This window comes from Carcharhinus amblyrhynchos, chromosome 13 (genome assembly GCF_965287045.1).
Source record: "Carcharhinus amblyrhynchos chromosome 13, sCarAmb.v2.hapA, whole genome shotgun sequence".
Taxonomy (NCBI): domain Eukaryota; kingdom Metazoa; phylum Chordata; class Chondrichthyes; order Carcharhiniformes; family Carcharhinidae; genus Carcharhinus; species Carcharhinus amblyrhynchos.
Window position 1 is genome coordinate 77,312,803 of NC_137336.1, and position 7,101 is coordinate 77,319,903.

The 7,101-nt window shown below is 44.3% G+C and overlaps 1 non-coding gene across 1 annotated transcript; it reads right to left on the reverse strand.

Moving 5' to 3' along the window:
* Positions 1 to 3,582: 3,582 nt before the first annotated feature.
* On the reverse strand, positions 3,583 to 3,655 carry trnak-uuu (transfer RNA lysine (anticodon UUU)). Its single transcript has one exon. It is a non-coding gene; the product is annotated as a tRNA-Lys (tRNA).
* Between the last annotated feature and the right edge of the window lie 3,446 nt (positions 3,656 to 7,101).

Consider the following 7,101-nt stretch of genomic DNA (forward strand, 5'->3'; position numbering starts at 1 on the left):
ATACCTGGGCTTCAGATATTTGCAGATTATTTCACCGAGACCGCTGAAATGAGCAAATGTACTGTATCTATCTTTGATGATGATGCAGCGACAAGTGGGATAGTGAGCGGAAGGAAGAAAGAAAGAAGCTCCCATGGGTGAAGTGATTGAGAAAGCATGTGGGTGATATATTTTTTGGGTTGAGGGAGGAAACTGGAATACGTGGATGAAACCCACGAAGACACAGGGAGAACATGCAAACTCCACACAAACAGGGACCCGAGGCAGATACCTGGCACTGTGAGGCAGCTGTCTGAGGTGGTGCCACCGTGCCCAAAAATGATTCCTTGCTCACCACCACCGCCATCCCCTGTCCTTCCCCACCCCACACCTTCTTTTCCTCTTAGAAGATCATTGGATCCCTACAGTGCAGAAGAAGGCCATTTGGCCCATCGAGTCAGCACCAAGCCCACCCCCACCCTATCCGTGTAATCCCATGTATTTACTCTGCTAATCCCCCTAACATACATATCTTGGGAAACTAAGGAGCAATTTAGCATTGTCAATCCAGCTGGGTTGCACATCTTTGGAGTGTGGGAGGAAGCTAAATATTTTTAAGACGCGGGTTGATAGGTTTTTGATAGGCAAGGGGATTAAGGGTTATGGGGAGAGGGCGGGAATGTGGAACTGAGCCACGACAGATCAGCCATGATCTTATTGAATGGCGGGGCAGGCTCGAGGGGCTAGATGGCCTACTCCTGCTCCTATTTCTTATGTTCCTGGAGCTGTAAAGGAGCAGTGCTAACCACTGTGCACCATGCAGATGATGAATGATCGTTACCCATGGTGTCCCGGACGTATCTGTAATCAACCTAACCAAAGCAGTGGTTGGGGTGAGATAGAGTAAAATTCCCTCTACTGTGCCCAGTAGTTTTTAATTTTAGATTTTTAAAGGTTTTTTTAAAGGTATAACAGAACTCAAATTTCACAGAATCCCAGAGTGGGATTTGATTTTTTTTTGCTCATTTCCTTCACTGTAAGCAGGTAACTCTGGCAGGGCTATATTTATTGCCCATCCCCAACTGACCTTGAACTCAGTCATTTCAGAGCACCCAGACGAAACCCACACAGACATGGGGAGAATGTGCAATCTCCACATAGACAGTGAAAAAAGTTTTAAGATTACAAGTGGAAGAAGAGAGATGAGAAGAAACATTTTTACCCAGACGCTGGTGGGAGTCTGGAATTCACTGTCTGAATGAGTGGTTGAGTCAGAAACTCTCGTAACATTTAAGAAGAGTTCAAATATTCCCTTATATTGCATCAACCTCCAGGGCTATGAGCCAAGCAGTGAAAAATGTGATTAGTGTATTCTGATCTTTGTTGACAAAGATGTGCCAAATAGCCTCCTTCTGTTCTGTAAACATACAAAGTGAAGGAAGATAGGAAAGGGAAGAAATCTGGAAGTATAAAAATGGTATTATAAAAGATGGAAAGAAGAGTGAGAAGATACAAAGGAACAGAATATTGTGAAAGCAATAAATATTGTGAAATCTAGAAGGCAGCTCACCATCACATTCTCAAGGGCAATTGGGTATAGGCAATACATGCTGACCTAGCCAGTGATGCACACGACCAATAAATGAAAAAAGTATAATCTTGAGACTCAGCATAATGCACTGGGGACACAGGTTCGAATCCCACAATGACAGGTAATGAAATATGAATTCAATAAAAAAAAACTAATCGTACATTATTATTCACGTAAAAAAAATCTGTTTCACTAATATATTTTAAGGAACGGAATCTGATGTCCTTATCTGCTCTGGCATGCATGGGACTCCAGATCCAGAGGAATACTGCCTTCTGAAATGACTGAGTTCAAGGTCAGTTGGGGATGGGCAATAAATATAGCCCTGCCAGAGTTACCTGCTTACAGTGAAGGAAATGAGCAAAAAAAAAATCAAATCCCACTCTGGGATTCTGTGAAATTTGAGTTCTGTTATACCTTTAAAAAAACCTTTAAAAATCTAAAATTAAAAACTACTGGGCACAGTAGAGGGAATTTTACTCTATCTCACCCCAACCACTGCTTTGGTTAGGTTGATTACAGATATGTCCGGGACACCATGGGTAACGATCATTCATCATCTGCATGGTGCACAGTGGTTAGCACTGCTCCTTTACAGCTCCAGGAACATAAGAACATAAGAAATAGGAGCAGGAGTAGGCCATCTAGCCCTTCGAGCCTGCCCCGCCATTCAATAAGATCATGGCTGATCTGTCGTGGCTCAGTTCCACATTCCCGCCCTCTCCCCATAACTCTTGATCCCCTTGCCTATCAAAAACCTATCAACCCGCGTCTTAAAAATATTTAGCGAGGCAGCCTCCACCACTTCAATGGGCAGAGAATTCCAGAGATTCACCATCCTTTGAGTGAAGAAGTTCCTCCTCAACTCCGTTCTAAACCGCCCCCCCTTTATCTTGAGGCTGTGCCCCCTAGTCCTACTGTCCTTTCTGAGCAGGAAGAGCCTCTCCACCTCTATCCTATCCATCCCATTCATCATCTTATATGTCTCAATGAGATCTCCCCTCATTCTTCTAAACTCTAACGAGTACAAGCCTAGTTTATTCAGCCTCTCCTCATAGCTCAACCCCCTCAACTCCGCTATCAGCCTAGTAAACCTCCTCTGCACTCCCTTCAAGGCCAAAATATCCTTGCGTAAGTGCGGCGAACCTGAGTTCAATTCCTGGCTTGGGCCACTGTCTGTGTACAGTTTGAACATTCTCCCCATGTTTGCGTGGGTTTCCTCAGGGTGCTCTGGTTTCAGAGAGATGTGCTGGTTGGATGCCTTGGCCATGCTAAAATCTTTGTCAGTTACTGGAGTGTGGGAACTAGGGGATTTTCACAGTAGCTTCCCTGCAGTGTTAATGTAAGCCTGCTTGTGACACCAATAAATAAACTTAAATAAATGTTGCCTTTTGGTTTACACAGGCTTACCGAGAGCATTAGAGTATGAAGGCGGAGCTTTTAACTGATGCTATCCTCACGAACTTGTGGATATTTGTAAAAGCCAGGCTGAAGGTGTGCATTTTCTTGTTTACTAATTGTTTCATTCTTTTGTTAAAGCTTATTCAGCGTGCCTGTAACAGCACATCCACATTTCTAAACAAAGAAATGTTAGGATCGGAGACAACATTGGCTGCATCATGACTCGAACTCAGGACCTGGGGGAAGCTTTGACAAAGGGACATCTGGAGACGAAACATCAGCTACTTTTCTCTCCTTACAGATGCTGCCAAACCTGCTGAGATTTTGCAGCATTTTCTCTTTTGGTTTCAGATTCGAGCATCCGTAATAAGTTGCCTTTTTACACCATCTTGGGGCTGAATGTTAAATACTGAGTGACAATTGAAAATAATGATTGAGTACAATTCAACATTTCTTAAAATACCGCCATCGGACAATATTTTCTGTGTCACAGACAGAACCAGGCAAATACTTAGAATACTTCAGAAGAGTATGAAGGAGGAAACAGTGTAAATGTACCGTGACTATTCGAAGGATTAGTATGAGAATCGACAATTGTTATATAAAAGCATCGCCCGAACAGGGACTTGAACCCTGGACCCTCAGATTAAAAGTCTGATGCTCTACCGACTGAGCTATCCGGGCCCTGTCACATTAACCAACACAGCGACTTTTACTGGCTTACTGAGAGCATCACATCATTTAAACGCTGCATTTCCTTTCTGCAGTAAGTCAGTCTCTCTTTTTGACTCACCTGATGAAGTAGTGGCGCTCCAAAAGATCGTGATTCCAAATAAACCTATTGGATTGTAACCTGGTGCTGGAAGACCTTTTACTGGAGAGAACGGACTTGGGGAAGATGTTTCCATCAGTGAGAGAGATGAGGGACAGAGGGCACAGACCTGAGCAGGTGATGGGTGAGCCGCCTGCTCGAACTGCTACAGTCCGTGTGCTGTCGTTTCAGACACTATAGGGAGCCCCCACAGTGCAAATCTATTAGGGAGCGAGTCCCAGGAAGTTGACCTAACAACAGCGGAGAAATGCTGATATAATTCCAAGTGAACCTAGTGCATGGCTTCAGGGGATATTTTAAGGTACTGGTGTTCCCATGAAGCTGCTATACTTGCCATCCCAGGTGATAGAAGTGGGGGTTTGAATGGTGCTGCCGAAGGAGCCTTAATGATGAGACATTTCGCTGGGTGTTAGACTCGGAGGTAGTGGGTGGCGTCTAGACAAACTTTAAAATATTTTCCACAGAGCAACGGGAAATTCCCTGCCGAGAAGGCAAAGAAAACTGCAGCCCAGCTACAGGCCCTTCGGCCCTCCAAGTCCGTGCCGATCATGATGCCCTAACTAAACTGAAATGTACAAAGGAAAGTACAGCTCCGGAATAGTGTCATGTACACCATCAGCGTCTCTTGGGCTGGATGATAAATAATGAGTGGTAATTGAAAACAATGATCGAGTACAGTTCAACATTTCTTAAAATATTGACATCAAAATATACCTTCCACTTCACAGACAGAACCAGCCTGTGGCAAATCTTACAGCACTTTACAGGGAGAAAGAACCAACTTGATTTTTGGAAGGTCTGGCATGAGAATCGATAATTGTGATTTAAAAATATCACCGGGACAGGGACATGAACCCTGGACCCGCAGGTTGAAAGTCTGATGCTCTCCCGACTGAGCTATCCGAACCCCCGGTAAAATAATCAGCGCAGCGACTTTTACTGGCTTACTGACAACATTACACCGCTTAAATCCTACATTCCCTTTCTGCAGTTATCCGATCCCTTCCTTTCGGAAAGGAATTCTATTCATTGCTGAACTCAAAACAAAGCCACTACTCCGTGGCATAAGGTCCCAACTTTATTTCATTTTCAACAATAGATTCAAATGCATGACAATTTATCCTTATAAATTATATTATAATTTCAGTCCATGTTATCAGCCCCTTCAGAATAGGTGCTGCGGAAACATGGGTTGGAATTAAGTATTAACAGGCTGTCAGAATTGGCCCGCTTCCGAATGAATGAAGTTGTGAACGTGGGCAATTCTCCATTATCCGATGTATTTGATGAATCGGCAGTCAATATTGCCACAAAAGGCATTACAAATTCATAAGATCGTCAGCACCAGCCTCTTTTCCACAAAGGTTGAATGTTTTTACACACTGATACATTATTAAAACAACAAGTGGATACAATGACAATGTCAGCAACAAATATAACTCATATAATGAAAACAATTCATCGTCTGTTTATTTCTCATGCACAGCTATTTAGCAGCTTCAGCTATTTACCATTTATATAGATGATCTGGAGGAGGGAACCGAGTGTATGGTGTCGAAATTTGCTGATGACACCAAGATTGGTGGAACAGCAAATTGCGTGGAGGGTGTGGAGAGTCTGCAGAAGGATCTAGAGAGGCTGGGCGAATGGGCCAGGAACTGGCAAATGGAATTTAATGTTGGCAAGTGCGAGGTGGTCCACTTTGGTAGGAATAATGGTAGGAAGGACTATTACTTACGTGGCGAAAAACTGCAGCAGGCGACATTGCAGAGGGACCTCGGGGTCCTTGTGCATGAGTCGCAAAAACTCAGCCTGCAGGTGCAGCAGGTGGTCAGGAAGGCGAATGGGATGCTGGCCTTCATAGCGAGGGGGATTGAATATAAAAGTAGGGAGGTCTTGCTGCAGCTGTATCGGGCATTGGTGAGGCCGCAGCTGGAGTACTGTGTGCAGTTTTGGTCACTGCACTTACGCAAGGATATTTTGGCCTTGGAAGGAGTGCAGAGGAGGTTTACTAGGCTGATGCCGGAGTTGAGGGGGTTGAGCTATGAGGAGAGGCTGAATAAACTAGGCTTGTACTCGTTAGAGTTTAGAAGAATGAGATGTATAAGATGATGAATGGGATGGATAGGATAGAGGTGGAGAGGCTCTTCCCGCTCAGAAAGGACAGTAGGACTAGAGGGCACAGCCTCAAGATAAAGGGGGGGGGGGGCGGTTTAGAACGGAGTTGAGGAGGAACTTCTTCACTCAAAGGGTGGTGAATCTCTGGAATTCTCTGCCCATTGAAGTGGTGGAGGCTGCCTCGCTAAATATTTTTAAGACGCGGGTTGATGGGTTTTTGATAAGCGAGGGGATTAAGGGTTATGGGGAGAGGGCGGGAATGTGGAACTGAGCCACGACAGATCAGCCATGATCTTATTGAATGGAGGGGCAGGCTCGAAGGGCTAGATGGCCTACTCCTGCTCCTATTTCTTATGTTCTTATGTTCTTAAATATAACTCATATAATGAAAACAATTCATCGTCTGTTTATTTCTCGTGCACATCCACTCTCAATGTTGCCCCACGCACTTGTTTCACAACTGATCACCATCCGTTCTTAACCCGCTCACCAATTAAAAACACTTTCGTCTTTTCTGTTTTTATGGACGGCTGCAGGTAAAAAAAAACAAATATTTTTAACATTCAAGCTAATCGCGACTTTTAGTTAAATACAAACCTCGGCAATAATCAGCAATAATCATGACTCTGAAATTCCATCCGAATGCACGCACTGGGAACTGTGTGGGCCGAAAGAAATACAATCCAAAGTTCAATGTGTACAGCTCTCAGCTAGTGACAGGCGCTGTTCCATAGTGTAACAGCGTGAATCATGTTTACATGCACCATCAACTTGCTGGCTTCGAGCCCCAGTGGAACCAGTGCGGTTCTTGGACAATTGACATCGAATCATAGAGGTTTAGAGCATGGAAAGAGGCCCTTCAGCCCAACTTGTCCGTGCATCCCCCTTTTTAAACCTCGTCACAATTGCCCGCGTTTGCCCTACATCCCTTGCTACCCATCTTACCCATGTAACTGTCTAAACACTTTTTAAAATACATAATTGTACCCGCCTCCACTACTCCTTCTGGTAGCTAATTCCAGACACTCACCACCCTCTGCGTGAAAAAACTGCCTCTCTGGACACTTTGTATCTCTACCTTCTCATCTTAAACTTCCCAGACATCCCTTTGCCTTCCCACATGAATTGCCTTCCAATTAATTGTTGAATGTTCCTGCCTGATACCATCAAAATGGCCTTG